Source organism: Natrix helvetica, assembly GCF_964273705.1.
Source record: "Natrix helvetica genome assembly, chromosome: Z".
NCBI lineage: Eukaryota > Metazoa > Chordata > Lepidosauria > Squamata > Natricidae > Natrix > Natrix helvetica.
Window position 1 is genome coordinate 68,634,563 of NC_138554.1, and position 15,768 is coordinate 68,650,330.

The 15,768-nt window shown below is 31.5% G+C and overlaps 1 protein-coding gene across 5 annotated transcripts in view; it reads left to right on the forward strand.

Annotated features, from left to right (window-relative positions):
- The window catches only part of TPK1 (thiamin pyrophosphokinase 1), a 524,197-nt gene that overhangs the window by 145,356 nt on the left and 363,073 nt on the right, over nt 1-15,768 (forward strand). The gene's annotated exons all lie outside the window — the stretch shown is intronic.

The following is a 15,768-nucleotide window of genomic DNA, read 5'->3' on the forward strand; positions in this document are numbered from 1 at the left end:
TCTACATATTAAAATCATATATCCATCACACTGTTCTTTTTTGAGGATATGGACCTAGTGCAAAGTATAGACGAGGAGTAAGAAATATGAAACTAGATTAAATTAATTAGATAATGGACAAGAAACATTGTGAATCAAGGCTTCCATTTATAACACAATAGGGCTATATTTTGGGACTAGTTTGTGTTAGCTTTGCTGATAATTAGATACTAGTTTCTAGGTTACCATTGGAAAGCTTATTTCACAGAGAGGAGTGGATATTGGATCAAGGGAGAAATCTTAAAATAATATCAAAACTAGCATCGAGTTTTGGAAAATGATACAACTAAAATGCAGTAGACACTCATTATTGAATATGAGTTACTGATTTTAATAAAGACAAATATGGATTGGTAAGCCTGACTTTAATTGGGCTTTCTTTATACTCCCAAGGGTGTTGTTGAGCACCATTTGAAGAAGTTTGTTAAAACCAAAAGGGGATGAAAAACTGAAAGTCACAGTGTTAGTTCAGAGCCTATAGATTAGAAAAAGACTACTTGCCAGAACAAACTTGAAAGACAAAAACTTTGACATATTTCTGAATGCCCTTCCTGGACTCAAAAAATAAGAATGTAGTTAGAATGAAAAATAGTGTAATATTCATATACTGTACATTAAACTTGTGTCATAACTTTTTTCTGCATATATATCTGTGTGTCTTTGAATTCTCTGACTGTAGGCTCAGAGTTACATTATATAGTATTGAAATCTTCAATTTAAGAAAGAAATGGCTTTTTGAGTTTAGGAGACAAATGTCTTTCCTCTCTCATCAGATAACACTAAAGAGAGAGCAAAAATAATTCACAGTGATATAGAGTACAATTAACTGTGCTTGAGATTACACTTTGCTGTTCATCGGAGTCTGCTTTATCAGTCTGAATTTTAAAGAGCTGGAATGCTGGAGTTTCTTTTCCCTGAATTCAATAAAATCCCTAGAATATGTAATTCTCTCTATTTCACAGTCATTAGCCCTCTTTTCAAATAATGTTTTATTTCCATGGAAATTGCTTTACATTTTCTGTATCTGTTTTAGTCATAACTTTGTTATTTTGGACTATATATTTGCAACATCTTTTTCCTACATATTCATTAATAATTCTTTTTCAATAAATTTCCTCAGCACTTTTTCTGTTATATGCATAATTATATAATTTCTGGGCAATTTCTCATACAAAACCCTTTTTCTTTTTATCATTCTGCTAGGCAATCTTTTTCATAATTTTTGGCATAACTCCACACACTTCTCTAGCAGTCTTGTTCCATGGGGTAAACTCATTTTTCTTTTGTCACTTTCCATTCATTTTCTTGTGAAGTTAATTATCTTCTAATTCTTTTTTTCATATTAGGTTCTTACTATCTCTTCCTAAAATCATCATATTGTGTTTTGTGTTTTACTTTGTCCATTTCAACAACATTTAACAACATTTACCTCAATGTCTTGATTGATTGAATGAAATCAAATCAGTTGACTACATTCTCCTAAATTACTGTATTTTTCGGAATATAAGATGCACCTTTCCCCCTCTAAAAGAGGGTGAAAATTTGGGTGTGTGTTATACATCAAATGTAGCCCCACCCAACCACCGGCCCCCACCCTTTGGCCTCTGCCTCCCATCAATTTACCTCCTTGCAGTAAACTGAGAAAATGGGGCTTGCGGGGGCGGCAATAGGCTATGGCAATCCTTGCAGCCTGAAACAGCTGATCATCGGGAGGCCCATGCTTAAACTGAAATTGAAACTTGCTGTTTGTTGCAAGAAGGCAAATTGCTAGGAGGCAGGCAGATTTTTTTTTCTTTTAGTCAGGCTGTTTGCTGTTTGCTGCAAGGAGGTAAGTCGATAACTATAAATGCCTATAGAGTGTTCAAATTATTAAATTTATTTTTTAAAGACTGCTTTATTATTGTTCTAGATAACAAAATGAAACTTTTTAAAATAAATGTTTGATCTGAAGAGTCCCAGTGTTATTGTATCTTCTTTTAAATAGTAGAGAATAACGTATACTTCCAGAAAGCCACATCAATTTTAACAGCATCTGTACAAGTATAGTCTGAAATGTAACACTACAAACAGTGTATATCGTTTACTGTTTGCTGCAAGAAGGCAAATTGCTGGGAGGTAGAGGCAGATTTCCCCCCCTACCCTGTTTTCCTCCCCAAAAGCTAGGTGCATTTTATACTTCGGAGCAATTTATAATCCCAAAAATATGTTATTTTAATAAGGTATAATTTTCAGTCTGTCCAGCTGTTTAATTTGAAAACTTTTCCTGCTCACTCACCATGGAATTTCAAAAGATAACAAACTCTGACTCCATTTTCCAGCAGCTTAAGCCCTGTGCAGTTTCCAAGAGTGGCAGAAAATTCTATTTAATTACAATTCTATATCATTCAAGGATTGTGCAACTGCTGCAGACCTCAGTGTTTCTCTTTGCAGCTATTCTAGGCAGAATCCATTTTTTTTTATTCTCACAGAAATCATTCTGTATTTATCTAAGATATTCTGTACAATCGTAGTTTGTTACAAAAAATTTTTAATCCCCATTTCTGTTTTTTAATCTTGTATATTGGAATATAAGATTACAGTCTTCCTAATTAATATTAGCCCCTTAAAACTCTCTTAATAATTTAATTTATTTTTATATTTAAGGCATTTAGTTTCTCCCTCCTTCCCCCCCTTCTCAGTTTTCTGTACTGCAACCCACTTAGTTTAGTCATTGAATATAATAGTAATTGAATATAATTACATTTAAGCAAACATTCCTTTTTCATTTGTAGATAGAAACAGATTGTGCTTAAAAAGTCTTTTTAAACTGGATTGTCTTCAAAGCATATACCAGTTAAAATCATAATATTAAATCAATCTTAAGTCTGCAAATAGTCTACTGAACCTCTATATGTTCCAAACTCCATTTCCACTCCTCCATGTCTATCACAAAAACATAATTTTTTTGCTCTGGATTTATTCATGTTAATTTAGCTGATCATATACAGTTATAATGTTTCAGATTTTTTCTTAAAATTTACATCTGATTCTTTAATTATTATAATTTAGTGAAACATAATAGACTGAGTGTGAAAGTTTGTTCTCCGAACTTCTGGATCAGTTTCAGAATGTTTCATTATAAGGCTAAGTAACATCTTCAGTGGGATTTAGGGAATGTCAGTGTTGGTGTTTTGCTTATAAGGACTTTGTGAGGTCAGTAGGTCTTGTGATGGGTCAGGTTTGGGTATGTCAAGTGGGGGTCCTGTAATGACATTACATTAATATTCTAATTGTTATGGAAAGGATAATGATCCCCAATCTTGCTCTCCTTGATGTAGCTGTATAAGCAAAGATGCTGCATATGATGAAAGTACAAAAAACTCATAAAATTAAAGAAAAAAAGTGTTACTATTTCAATTTGGTCAGAACTCAAGCTGGCTGCCAAAAGTCATAACTCAGTAATATTCTGGCACTCTGGCACTTTAGGAGTCCTAAAAGGAACGGAGATTTGCATTTGATATAGCCGAAGTCTAGAATAACTATCAATGTTTGTTTGTTTGCTTCTACGGAACCTATAGAAGAATTACCTTTAAGCAGTGATTTAGCATTCCCTGAAACTCCTCCTCCTTGGCCACCAGTTTCGGTAAAAGAGATACAATCCATTATTAAAAGCATAAAGAATAGTAAAACCCCAGGTAAGTATTTTCTACCAGCAGAATTATTTAAGGATTTTCCCGGTTGGTGGGGTCCAGTACTTGCAGGTCTTTTTGCACATATAAATAATACCTGCCATATTCCAGTTGGGTGGAAGAGGCCAAAAGTTGTCCACCTAAAAAAGGAATAAAAAGAATCCTAGTAATTAGAAGCCTATCAATCTGATTGACATTGTAGCAAAAATATATGCTAGGTTCCTTTTGAATATAATTGAAACTTGGGTAGAGAAAAATCATATCCTCTTAGAAGAACAAACAGGTTTTAGATGAAGCTGATTTACCATCGATAACTGCTTTGTCTTGAACAATCTAATTGCCAAATTTGCCTATAAAAGAGATCCCTATTGCCGCTTTTATAGATCTTGCAGATGCATTTGATACGGTAAACAGAAGTACTATGGAATAAATTGACAGCTCTTAAAATAGAACCTGGACTGCTGGTTTTGATTAAAGCCCTTTACACAAGTACCTGTTTGAAAATGCGATATGGGGTTTATGGAACTCTGACTAACAGTATTCATACAAATAAAGTGGTAAAACAAGGGTGTGTCTTAGCTCCATTATTATTTAATTTATATATCAATGTCTTGCCAGGATTAATGAATAATCCCATGGTACATATGCTAGTGGTCCTAAATACATATTGTAACATTTTGCTCTATGCTGATGATATGATTTCATTACCTTATTCACAAGAGGATCGCATAGGCTATTAAAAATATTTAGCGCTTACTGTCAGAATAACACTCTATTAGTAAATCCAAATAAAAAATTATGGTGTTTGGAAAACTTCATCACAGACATAAATGGAAATTAGACAGTGAACCACTAGAAAAGGTTAACATATTTTTATATTTAGGCGTAACTTTTCCAAGACTGGACATTCTTAACAGGGTGTACTTTGAGCAAAAGCTCGTTTGAATTTACTGCTTAAATTAAACAATTATAGTCCCTTTTATTAAAGTGTATAAAGCTAAGGTTATCCTTATGCTCTTGTATGGAGCAGAAGTTTGGGGTCTACGTTGTACTACAGAATTAGAACAAACACAGTCCCAGCACCTGAGATGTATTTTGGATGTAGTTCCAAGGATATTTGCTGCAGCAGATAGAGCTGAATTTATGCACTGTCTAAAATCAGAGCATGTAACTACTGGTACAAATCAATGAAATGAACACTGATAGATTCCCCAAGTTATATTTTTTGGAGCAGATAATTTATGATGTAGACTTTTATTTGATTCTAAGTACTGTCATTGAATTTTAACTGTCATTTTTTTAAAAAAAATACTAATAATTGTGTATTTGAATCTAAATAATAATTTAGTGTAAGTGTAAGAGTAACTATTATTTCAAAGAAGATTTTTGGAGTTTTGATTCTCCTGCTTAAAAATGCAAGGTAGCAATCTTCAGAAGTATCTGACATTGTCAAAAGTATCTGATGGATTGAAAGTTGTCAAGTTGTCAGCACTTAGGATATCTTTAAAGGCACACTAATTCCCAAGTATGATGTTCAGTAGATGTTTGAGATAGCAGAAGAAATAATTGCTGACATTTCACATTCTCATTGACCTTCCTAAGAGTAGAAAAGTTATATTGAAATCTCCTTAAAACATTCACCATTTTAATACTAAATATAATGCAATATTTGAAAATGGTCTTTTAAAAAAATTATTATGCTTTATGCTTTGAAATTCTTGTTATTTTGTTAATGCATAAATTAAATCAGTACGTTTCAATGATGGTACTGTGTGTTATTGTTGCTTTTTAATCTCTTTTTCCATACTTTCAAACTTCTATATGAAATTCATGGACAGAAGTTCTTATTTAGCATGCTTGATGCTTATACCCTTTCTAACATCTTCATGTTGGTCCTGAACTTTCTAAAATAATGACAGAATAAAATGAGGATGAACAAATTTAAACTACACAAAGAGTTTGGGACAAAGTGTCTGTAATTCCATGTCAAGATATCTGATTCCTTTAGTTTCCCCTTAATGTTTTGTAGTAATATTGAGAAATATAGATTAAATTACCATTCTTATGATGCCATATATAGCGTTTCCTATCATACAACAAAAGTATATTCTTCTCATGTCTTATCTCATGTTTATAAATGAATCTTTAAAGCCTCATCATTCAAACTTAGTCAATGAAAAAACCATTTAGAGCTACCAGAAACATTGAAACATATTGAAATTTTTAATCTTTAATCCCTTCAAACAATGTTCCACAAATTTATTGTCATTTGAAACATTTATTTGCAACCATACGTTTTAGCAAAATTCATATAAAATTAAAGCAATTTGTATCCGTTCAATATATCACTCTAATATTAGCAGCATTATTTGTCAGCATGTGCTTTTGTTTCTTCCATGCAGCCATTGTTAACAAAGCATTTTTTGTTACATGTTCATTTACATCAGACAATAGAATTCACAATTCACAAATCAATAAATGGAGTCTCAAAATATGTATATTCAGCATTTATTGACTTACCACCTGCCTTTGATACAATGTTCCACAAATTAATTATTTATCACCTTTCTCTTCAGCACCTTTAAACTTTGCTAGTTTAACACTGCCCTTCAATTTAATGCCATAGTTTATTACTTTCTCGAAAAATACAAGAAAAAAAATCTCTCTGTCACAAACCTTACTTATAAACAAATCCTTAAAACCTCAGCATATAGTCTTGATGAAGAAAACTCCATTAAAATCTGTTAGGAAATAAACATTATGTGCTTTTTAACTTTGCTGGAATAAGTAAATGTTTTAACATTTTTACCTTTAAAATTCTTAATGATTATTCGTCTTAAGTAATAATCCAAATGTTGATGTCTTTTTACTCTCTTGTCTTTTCTCCTTTCTTTTCCTTCTTAATTAAAGATAGTCCTCAATTTATGAACACAATTGGGACTAAGTTTTCTATTGCTAAGCAAGGTGATTGTTAAGTAAGTCCCACTGATTTTTACAACTTTTTTTGCCACTTTTGTTAAGTGAATCACGTAACACATATCTTTTGTAAGTCCAAAGTATGAAACTTGTCTCTTCTGAATTGAAATCCACACATCTAAATTAATTTCTGATTTATTATTTGTGTGTCGTCTTAAACTATTAAACATCAGCTGGCTTCATTTGTAAGTCTACATAAAAACTTTGTCAATAACATTCTTGTAGCCTGTCAATTTTAAATCCTTACTCAAAACATCTGATTTTCAGTTGTATCCCCTCCTATCTCCTATTCTGAATCCAGTTTTATAGTAACAGACAATCTTAAAAGTTATATATCTGTATTGTTGCCCAACACCTTCAATTCTTTAATTGCTTTAATACAAAGCTTTAATACTTTTTTCCATTCTGCATTAGTAGGTCTTCTCTCTTAATTATAAACTTTAACTTTTTCTAGTTGCCTCTAGTAACCTGTCTTTAAGGTCTCTGCTTAAATTTTTTCACTAATATATTTTCCCAGAGAAAAATTTCTGATACTTAAATTCAAAGTCTTATTTTTAATAGAATTTTAAATAAACTACAGCAATTATTTTTATAATTATTTCAAAATAAGTCTTACTTCAGTTAATCTGTCTCTTTCATACGTTAAATATTTTCCAAAATTAACATTATAATAATCCCTTTTCTGCTTATTTCCAAATAATAAAGTTCTTTAAATTTGCATAAAACTTTTTACTGAAGATTAAAGCAAACTTAATTACCCACTTAAAGAAAAAAAATGGCCCTAACTTGAATCCCCAATGATGATTTCACAAATCAAGATGAATCTACAAATATTCTTCATCATAACAATGTAATTAATTTGTACAGGTTTTTTCTCTCTCTCTTTCCCCTCTTCCCCTCCAATGCACACACATGTACATATGGCCTTCTGAGGATCTTATTACATTAGGAAAAAAGCAGCTGAAACAGAGAAGAAGATTTTTGTTTCCAAGAGCTGGGAACCCCTTTAGTACCCCTTTTGTGAGTACAAAAGACCTTTCATATCAATATATTGTACAATATTACAATCGTACAATTCAATATTATATATTGAATCTTATTTATCTTTATTAATAACACTGTAAACAACAAGTTAGTGGAGTCATTTTCATTAATTATTCTTTTACTTCTATTTCTTCTGCTTTAGTGTTTGCATCATGGTCTATCTATTGCAAGGGTGCCCAGGATGCAATGCCAAAATATGCATATGAAAATGAAGTAAAAAAAAATCATTTATATATATTAAAGGGAACTACAAAATGCATCCTCCTCCTTAAAACTGAAGATAAAAAAATCAACAATTTAAGAATATGTGAAGTGAATGATAAAGTAGAATATAACTATTTTTCTTTAAAATTCTAGAAAACAATTTTATGTAGCTGAAGGACCATGCTTGCTTTAATATGATAGCCTATCACAACTCACTAATTTTAATTTCTAAGCAACTTTTCAGTTCATGACTTTTTATATGTAGAATAGTACATCTTGAATTATCTTTCAGCAAAGTTCCAATAGGGGCAGATTTGTTCACGTTATGCATTGTAATATTCCAATCCATCTCTGAAAGAAGCAAAATATGATTTTGCTAGTTTGAGTTTTAAGAATTCCATGTAAAAAGTCATAATAGAGTTGGGGATGAATCCTGAAGTTCTGAAATGTATTTGGCTGCAATAAGAAATTGTTCTTTTCAATAATTTATGAGATTTAATTCAGTCTATGTTATTAAATGAACCATGCATAAACAAATAGCAGCAGCAATCAGATTTGGCAATTTGCAGTCCATACTCAGTTCAGTTTAGAAAAACAAATAATAGAAAAGGAATCTGTCAGAATTATTGAAACAGTATTCAGCATATCTATCGATTCACCTATTTGTAAAACACAATTTACCTGCAAAACCATGTCATTCTGAAGAAAAAGGATAAACTAAAATCTGTTATAGGTATAACAGAATAGAATTGAGTCAAATTCCTTTTTCCTCTTGCCTAGTCATGGGAGAGAGTCTGAATGACATAAATTAATTCTTTAGGTCTTCCTTTTTATCACTCATACTTTCCAGCACAGATATGAGGGACTATGATTTATGGAAGGAGATTCAGATATTCCACGTTCTTCATTTCCTATTCATGTTAGAAAACCAAGTTATCAACACAGAAATAAAGAACAAGCAGGAATGTTAAAATATATATAGTGGTTTGTGCTAGACTACAAATGATGATACAAGGTCTGCATAAAGGATTCATCACTAAAGGCTGCATTATGATTCCTTTTAAGTTCTTCTTTAGAATAATGGGTCCTTTTGGAAGTCTAAATGTTGCCCCTTCAACAAAGGGAAGGATGTCAAGTCAAGTTGACCTTTATAACTGGGCAAGATCATTCAGTAGATTTTTAAGCAGCATATTTGTGATCTCTTGAATAGGAATGTATTAGCAAGAGTCAACATGAGTTTATTAAAACAAGTGGTGTCATACTGATTTTACTTCATTTTCTGACAGAATCTCTAGTTTAATAGCTTTGGGATACAAAATGATGCATCTATTATATTAAGGTGACCAACTTTTTTACAATGAAAAGGAGGACAAAACACGTTCTATTGTCCAAAATGCTAAGGTGACCAACTTTTTTACAATGAAAAGGAGGACAAATAAATTGGAAAAAATATATCGTAAATAAAAGAAATATTTTATTCATTGCAACAATAATACACTAAAATATGATATATGCATAATAAAAACATTTGCAATATTTTATATTGTAATTATGCTTACATGCCTGTTAATTATTATTTAAATGAGTACTTTTCCATTGAATTAATTTTTTTGTCAATGTATCATCTTCTAACAATATATTGGAAATATCTGAACAAGAAATATCCTTCATATTGAATTTTACGGCAAGAGCTGCAGCTAGAGTGTCAACATTCAGTCTCAATTTCTCACTTGTCAAAAAATCATTGGCAATTGAAAAAAACTCTTTCAACTGCTGCATTAGTTCCAGGGCAGCACAACGTAAATTGAACAAGTATAAATAAATGTTCACATGGAATATGTTCATTTTTGAAATGGCTGAAAATATCCAGCCATCTTTTATCAATTTCAACATGTTGATTTTCCCATTGTATTAATTTTTCAGAATTTAAATATACATTCAGTCTTCTAATTTCTTCAAAGAGACAATTGTCATCTATTTTAATGTTTAGCATTTCTTTAGATAAAAATTCAACACAAGATTCAATATCTGTTCAATATACTTGCGATGAAGTAAAAAAAAACACCATTAAAAACTGTTTAATAAAATACGTCACATAACGCGCAACAGATTAGCCTTCAAATATCAAAAAGGAGGACATGTAGGAGGACACTTTTCGAGGGAGGACAGAACTTACAAAAGAAGGACTGTCCTCCCTAAAGGAGGACGGTTGGTCACCTTAATTATATGGATTCATAATTGCTTGAATGGCTACCGTCAGACAATTTTCATAAATGGCTGTATAACAAACTGGAAAGTACTACTGAGTGGAGTACTTCAAGACTCTGACCTTGATGGGACTAAGGGGATGATTATCAGAATTGCAACTGGCCCAGAGTTTGAAAAATAAAGCACAAATCCTACTTTCTATAACATTCTACTTATAATACCCATTGAATTGGAGTAGTATAGTTTGCATCTCATCTAATTAAATGTAGTCAACTTGTAATATATAGTTGCTTGCCAGATATACATTCTACTGTGTAATTTATTTCAAGAAAACAGTAAAATCAGGAGATTTCTCCAGCTTTTGGTATGCTGGGTTAGAAGAATCAAAATGTTCTCAGATTCACCAAATTCACTGAAAAATAACAACTTTTTATTGTAATTTCTCCTTTCATAAATCACAGTTAAATCTTGTATTATTTTGTGATTAGTGGAATAAACAAAAAAATTCCTATTACTTTGTTTAGAATTAATTACCTTAGCACAAAATGAATAATTTTCGTCACTTTTAAAATCTGTTTGATGGAGATTTTGAATGGCAATTATAATTACTTCAGCAGTGGGCATTCCATAATAGTCTTAGCTGCTTGTCTTCCTGGTGTCAGCAATCAATACTGCCACTTTTGAGGATGGGTGTGGGAGAAATACTTAGGCAATGAAAAAAAAAATCACAAAGTTCACATATGATCACAATGAATTATTAAACAATCTAATTTTGAAACTTCAGAAATACTGTTAACTCTCAGGCATTTGCATTTTACTGTCAAACATAAATAACTGTTATAGTAGAAATTTGGCAATTCATATTTTCAAAGCTTTTTAAAATAATTATTTGATTTATTTTTCTTATTACTTTATGAGTATAATAAAATGTTCATATTTCATATTTAGACAGTAACAGTCTGAACATTGAAACAGTGAAGAGATTTTTAAAAAGTTATGATGTGATAATGGATATGATGGAAATATTAAAATTATGAGCAGAGGAACTAGAGACAATCTAACTATCCCATTACATTGTTTTAATGAGGCAGCACAGAATATCACACATTCTATGAGATTATCATCAATTGTTTGGGAATATTTTTTCTAAACATTGACCAGATAAGTTTCTCATAACCATTCATTCTGGTTGTAAGGCAGTCTTTGGGACCAAATTGTTGGAATGGAAGATTCCAAAGCTATTCTAGTTCCCTTATCATCTGTGCTTTCTAAATTTCCTACCTTGTCCCAGAAACTGCCTGGGACCTCCTTGTCCTTCTTGATACACAATCAAGATCTCTATTTAGAATTATAAATCTCCTACCCTCTTCCACATTGCTGTCTTTTTCTTTAAGGATAGACAGATTTGATTCATTTTCCATCCTGGCCACAGCCATCTTCACTAACATTAACACTGCCATTGATTTAATCATCCAAACTATTCATTCTTCTGCAGCCTTTTACCAAGCTCAGAACTTAATTTTGGAAGGAAAATGTCATACTGTAGGTGTGAGGAGTTCTAGGATTAGACAGCCAAATAACAACATGCAAGGACTATTTTGTAAACTGATTAAAACTTGTTTGTATTTGGAACATTTAAAGATAGAAAGGTATTGAGTTTACTAGGAGTTTACTCTTTCAGATCAGTGGAACTATTTAGCAAAAGCAGAATAAATAAATATTCTTTAATTAGAAGTTGTTTAACTTTGATTTCTGAAACCTCTTCTCTCTCTTTAGAATCTGCATGAAATACATCTAATTCTGTGCCATTCTATTTTTTTCCTCCATACCTTTCAGCTGATTGATTATTTTCCATCATTCATGAACTACCTTCAGAAACCTATTCCTCCCTAAATCTGGAATTGTTGACTTCCTTCTTCTCTAATATTTCTTTCTTTCTGCTAAATCTTCAACAAATTTCAGTTTCCTTTCTTACCTTTGTGACATTCTATGTGTGTTCTCCTTGGCTACTACATAATTGGTAAATAGAATATAAATAATAGGAACCAAACTTGAATTTTGTTTAAGTACATACAGAATACAAAATAACAGAATCAGAAATGAAAGGGACCGTGGAGGTCTTCTTGTGCAGCCCCTGCTCAAGCAGGAGAATCTATACTGTTTCAGACAAATGGCTGTCCAATCTCTTCTTAAAAACTTCCAGGGATGGCACACCCACAACTTCTGGAGGCAAACCATTCCATTGATTAATTATTCTCACTGTCAGGAAATTTCTCCTTAGTTCTATGTTGGTTCTTTCCTTAATAAATTTCCACCTGTTACTTCCTGACTGTTCTCAGGTAAATATAGGTTGATCCTCTCTTTGTGACAACACCTCAAATATTGGAAGATTGCTATCATGACACCCTAGTCCTTCTCTTTGTTAGACATACAAAGTTCCTGGAACTGTTCATGATATGTTTTAGCCTCCAGTGCCCTAATCATCTTTGTTGCTCTTCTCTGCATTCTTTCTGTAGTCTCAACATCTTTTTTGTATTGTGGTAAGCAAAACTGACCCATTGTTTTCTTGACTTTTTTCTTATTTTTTTATATTTGTTGCAAGTCTTAGTTCATTTTGAGTTTTACCTTTCCTGACTTCATCTTTTAAGATTTTCATCCTATAATCCTTCCCAAGCTCTCTCTAGCTCCGTTGAAATTAGTTCCCTTAAAGTCTAAGATAGTAGTTTGACTTAGTTCTATTCCTTTTGTCTACATTATCTTGAATTCAAATATGACATGGCTACTATACTTCAAAGTTACTTCACTTTCAATCCCTTCTATCATTTCATCTTGGTTAGTAATACAATACAATATAATACAATAGTAGAGTTGGAAGGGACCTTGGAGGTCTTCTAGTCCAACCCCCTGCCTAGGCAGGAAACCCTATACCATTTCAGGCAAATGGCTATCCAACATCTTCTTAAAGACTTCCAGTGTTGGGGCATTCACAACTTCTGGAGGCAAGCTGTTCCACTGATTAATTGTTCTAACTGTCAGGAAATTTCTCCTCAGTTCTAAGTTGCTTCTCTCCTTGTGTAGCTGATTTTCTAGTTTCCTTCTCTATCTTTTGAGAGAAAAAGTTGTTTGCTAGATTTGTGAGGAACCTATTGATCTCCCAGAAATGGAAGGATACTTTGTTTCCCACAATGGACTAATGGCTGCAAAAGTTGATAAAGTTAGCAGAGATGGCAAAATTGAGTGCTCTGATTTAAAAAAAAAAGAATAAAATTAATTTTGTTTCCATTTGGAAACTGCTTTTGGACTTTACGCTTGAGGTGGAAAAAATGAAACTTTGATTTTGAACTTTGCTGCTTAGATAGGTGCGTTGTTATAGATATATTTTCCTTCTGTGAATGACCTATCACCATCAGTCTATCTTTAAAGGATCATTTTCTGTTTTAATTCATTGTTCCTTACTATGTTCAGTTTGGTTGCAGTCTTCTTCCTTTAATTGTGGTTTCCTATTTTATTGTTGGAGTCTCAGAATGGCTAGACGTGTCTCTAGACTCTGCTTTTTTATCTGTTTGTTTGTCATTATGCTCAGATTGGATATAGCCATTTTTTTTATTAGAGTTTCTAGACTGTTTACTCAGATTCTGTGAAGAAACATCTATGTTGAACATTCAGATGACATAATCCTAATTAGTAGCTAATAATATGCACTTAATTTTTTCTAGTATTTCTAAAAATGAATTGCCATTTCATTATTAAAAAGAACATTTTTGCATAATATATAATTAATGGGAAATTCAACACTACAAGTATCTTCATATTTAAGAAGAATGAGTCCATATTGCTGAGATCCTTTGTAGACACACTGCTCTAACTTGACTCATCCAAATAAGCTACTGTAATAGAGGATAGTTGGGGATCAATCTAATCTGATATGTCAAATTATAACCGTATTATATTCCAATTTTTAGTTTAAATAAATGTATATATTTTCTGTTTCTGCAGAAATTTTGTGAATGTTAAGTATTATCTGCCTATAGAAAATGGTGAAATTGAATTTTTTTCCTGTAATTTAATCCCCAAATTTGAAAACAAATTAGAGGTTCCACATTCTTCATAGAACCATTATACTCATAAAACCATGCACTTAGCAGGAAGCTAAAACCTACCATGTTTTTCACAGTCACTGTGCATATATTAGCTATACAAATGTCTTAAGTGCATAATTAAAATATAATGTGTGAAATGGCCCTGTGTGTTCATTGTGCATGTCTCTTGGTGTATAAACTCACAAATATATTCATGTTTTTGTTTTTGTCATTTAAGATGTTAAGCAGTACATATTCAAGAAGTGTAATTGTAAATTGCTACAGTATTGTGATGAGCAGAAGTCATGTATATTATGTGCACATTATGAAGTACTGCAGTGTTCGTACAGACATTGGCAGAGTATGATTAAGCTCATTATCAATACCACGATGTTCTTTCATTCATGCAACTCTAAAAAAAAATCACTTTTAGTATTTGATTGTTCTTTTCTCCGTAGGCCACCTTTGTCCATTTGCGTTTGAAATTTATAACTATTATTCCAATAGCAGTGTTAAACAATGCAAACATCTTTATATATGGTATTTATCTGTTAAATAATAACAAGATTGCACTTTGTTCCATAGCTTGTAGAAGTTATTGATTTGCTTGTCATATAATTGATTTACACATAACTGAAAACACCTTTGGGTGGGTAGTGTTGGTGCGAATCATTAATTTGCTATAAAAGATCAGGTTTGTAAATTATTTTTTTAAATAACTAAATACTAAGTACTCTAAATGATGAGAGTAAATATATAGCAGATAACTTGAAAAGTCTGTTAATATAAAGATTTTAATTACCCCTGATGAGTGATGCTTAAACTGCTTCCAAACTTATGACTAATACTTTCAAAATGATCTCAAAAAAATTCATGGCAGAATGATGTTTTATATAACTGCAGAGTGCAGAGGTTTCAAGAGTATTTGAAATCTGCTTCAACTAGCAAGGATTAATAATTTAAATATATGTTAAATAAAGAAATGAAAATCTTAGTGGTAGAATATTTAGAACACTGATCAGATAAAAAAGATAACAGATAAAAAGAGCATGAAACTGCTAAAACTTTTTGGCAAAGTTTTATTTTTCCTATTCTGAAAAAAAGAGAAATTCTTACTGCTTTTTATGGCTATGTATTTTTAAGGATCTATTAACAAATTACAAAATTACAAATAATTTTTATTTATTAATAAACATGTGTTTACTAATTAAGTACAACCACAATCTTAGCATATTGAGTTACAGTTACTGAAATGTTAATCTTAGAAATAAATTTGGCCAATACAAGTGTTCAAAGACAGTAGCAATAAGAAAAGGAATTCAGTTTCAAGAAATGAATACAGTATGTTGAATATCATGCAAAAATACTTCAGATACCTTGACTTAGTTACTGCTTTCTTATCTAACATATTGATATTAATGTATTTATTTGTAAACCTGAGGCATCTAATAATTAAAACAAAATTGTAGTTTAAAAATAATTAACACTAATAATTTACAAAAAAGAGTGGCATGTGGATATACTCTTCTTTCAAGGCATAAAGTTGGGAG